The sequence below is a fragment of the Frankliniella occidentalis genome, unplaced genomic scaffold (assembly GCF_000697945.3).
Source record: "Frankliniella occidentalis isolate FOCC.00 unplaced genomic scaffold, Focc_3.1 Scaffold82, whole genome shotgun sequence".
NCBI classification, from domain to species: domain Eukaryota; kingdom Metazoa; phylum Arthropoda; class Insecta; order Thysanoptera; family Thripidae; genus Frankliniella; species Frankliniella occidentalis.
In genome coordinates this window covers 575,116-578,267 of record NW_026267212.1, presented here as the reverse complement: position 1 = coordinate 578,267, position 3,152 = coordinate 575,116, and the positions used below count along the sequence as shown (strand labels likewise).

Genomic DNA, 3,152 nt, shown 5'->3' with positions numbered 1-3,152 from the left:
GAGAGAGAGAGAGAGAGAGAGAGAGAGAGAGAGAGAGAGAGAGAGAGAGAGCGCAGCCGACGCACTACACGCGAACAACAAAGTGACGGAGGAGAAAAACGGGAGCAGCGGAGGGTGGTGGGGCGGGGCGTGGTGGGGCGTGGCCGGGCGTGGCGCAGCCCGTCGGGGCGGCACGAGGAAGGCGAGCGGGGCCGCTGGATACGGAAGAAAAACAGAAGCCTGTACTTCTCAGATAACCGGGACGCAGAGCAGCAGGCGGGACCCCCAGCCCGGCCAACTCCACTGGGAGAGCAGGGGGGAGGGGGCTGCAAACCACAGGGTGGCCGGGGAGCCGGATGAGACGGGGCGGACTGTAGCGCCGGCACAGCTGTGAGAGAGCGCCTTGCCCCGCCCCGCCCCACCACGCCTCGCCACACCACACCACGCCCGCGCACAGAGAGGAGCCTTGCTGGCGCGCGCACCGGTTTTTCTACTTCAAGGAACTCCTCGGCATGGCCGTCCGATCGCCACTACGAGCCGAAACCCTTCACGTGTTTTGGCTCTCCTTACAATACGACTGTCGAGTGGAAAGGAGAGTCAATATCCGCCCCGCAGCACTGAGGTTTAAACCCACCATGACGCACGGCCGCAGAGGAGAGATGGAGAGTGTGGTGGTGGGGGTGGAGAGGTTGGTGGGGAGGGTGGGCGTGGGGGAGGATTGTGTAGCGCGGTAAGACGGGGGCACAGCAGAGGCCAGCAGGGAGCGGCAAGCGGCCCATTCCCAGGGAAACGGCCGATTCCACCGGCACTTAGCCCCCCTCTCGCCCCGCCCGCCCACCGGCTGGCCACGACCCAGGCTCTGTGTCAGTAGACACTGCCAGGAACCACACATACTTCCCGAGATCAGAAATGGACAAGACTTTTCATTATCTTCTTTTTTTCTTTTGCCTTTTCCCTCGAGCTAAATAGAAGCGGGTTGAGGCGGCATTGAGGATAGATAGGGACACAAGGTAGTTATACTGTAATCGAAACGCAGACATTTTCCGGGTCCTCATTTTCACTCCACCCTGGACACTCCAAAATTTAAAGTGAACAACCAGCAGAGCAGCTGCAGCAGTTGGCATTCCCCAAGCAACCGAAATGGCGGAAACAGAGAAAGGAGAGAGGGAGAGAGAGAGAGAACGCAGTGCGCACTGCGGCAATGCAAACGCAACGGGGGTACCAGCCGCGCCACAACCAGGCTGGGGCGGGCGGTGGACCCAACCCAAACACCGCGGGCCGGCTACTGCTGCTGCTATGCCGCCCTGCCTGCTGCTGCCCCTCAAGGTGTGCGTGCGGTGCGAGGACCGGGGAGGGGAGAAGTGGTAGTGGTGGTGGTGGTGCAACGGCACGGGCACGGGACAAGGTCGCAAACTTGTGATGAATTGTCCGGCCGAGCGTTAGGGCTCCGGAGGCGGACCCGGCCGGGGGCGGGCCGAGGGCGGCCTGCCAACAGCCGCCGCAGCCACCCTCCCTGCGTGCTCCGCCGCCACCGGCACAATGGGTCCCATCCTCCTGCTTCCACCCTCCACCCTCCACCATCCACCCCCCACCCCTCCTCCTCCAACCCGACCGTATAATCCTGTCGCCAGCGCAGCACCCGGCCCCGCCTCGCGCGACACTCCGGTTGTTCCCTCCTCTTCCTCGAACTCTCGCCGCCGGCCCCCGTGACGCGCCAACGCGCACAGCGGGAAAACGCCACGGGCTTGGAGAAAGGGGGGTAGCGGTAGAGACGAGGACGTCCGCACCAGGAAGACAGCCAGTCACCACAACGCGGGCGGGCGACCTTGTCGAATTACGCGTTTGGTCGCTGGGTGGAGGTGGAGGATCCCCCTCGACTGTCGTGGCCGGGGGTCGCCCCGTGAGGGCCCTAGCGCCGGCTAGGGGGGTGGGGGCGCAGCGCGGGGAGAGGGGTTGGGGGCGGCGGGGGGTCCCATAAAGGTGAGGTACCGGCCTGCAACATGCATGAGTTGATTCTGAAAGAAGTAGGGCACCCCGATGAACCCCTGCGGGCGTGGCCCCCTCCCCCCATCCTTCCCCTTTCCCCTCCGGCCCCTGGACCGCCTCGCCATCACGGGACAACGCGACCCGGGGGACACACCGCCGCCGGACAGACACTCCCGGATGAAAAGGCTCCTCTCAAGAAACCGACAGAGAAAACGAACAGGGGACGCTTTGCGCGCGCGGGCGCAGGGCCAGAAGCAGAAGATGAGGGTGTTAGGGTGTTTCCACTACCCTCACGCCATGGACCCCCTGCACCCGGGTGTCGACGAGGCGATTTCCAGCGCGGGTATGGCGCCTACGACCTCCGTGCGGGGGTGCATGACCGACCCGCTGCCTCTGGCAGAGAAGACCTCTGCGTTACCGTCCAAGGGATCCCAGGTGTGCCCGAGGAGCAGCGGAGCCGCCCGCCCCGCCTATGCGACGCAACGACTCGCGCGCACGCACCTCACCAGAGCTCCTCGCCGGGGGCGTATTCGCCCGCGCAGCACCTCCTCTCGGCCGGGCACACCCCTCCGCCTACCGCCACCACCAACCGCCCCCAGTCAGACGAGCCCCACCCCAACCCGCCCCACGGGCCCCAAAGCAATTACCAATCGTAGACCGTGATCTCCCTGCAGCCCTTCGCACCCAATTTGAGAGGGATGGAGCGTTAAGAGGTAAAGCGGGGATCGAATGGGGTGGAGGCGGCGCGCTGATAGATCGATAGATAGATAGATAGATAGATAGATAGATAGATAGATAGATAGATAGATAGATAGATAGATAGATAGATACGGCTCACCAGGCTGCAACGAAGGCAGATCCATTTCGACGGAATACTCACCTGGAAAAGAGAAAATAAAATAATTTAGAAACATACCGACAAGATTAATAGAATAAAACGGTAGATCATAGGAAATCGATCAAACAACAGCATAAACCGTGAAGAATGGCGATGTGTGCGAGAATGTGGTGGCATTTGAGTATTTGTTGAGCGTCTTCCGCGCGCCTGTGTGTGTGTGTTTGTGTGTGTGTGTGTGTGTGTTTGTAAGAGAGACACACAGGGAGAGGGGTGAAGCACCAAGATGGAGAGCATAGGGCGGGAGAGACAGGCGCAGAGAGAGAGAGAGAGAGAGAGAGAGAGAGAGAGA

General features: G+C 61.9%; 1 protein-coding gene across 1 annotated transcript in view; it reads right to left on the bottom strand.

Annotated features, from left to right (window-relative positions):
* LOC113210115 (RNA-binding protein Musashi homolog Rbp6) overlaps window positions 1-3,152 on the bottom strand; it is a 74,472-nt gene that overhangs the window by 29,128 nt on the left and 42,192 nt on the right. The gene's annotated exons all lie outside the window — the stretch shown is intronic.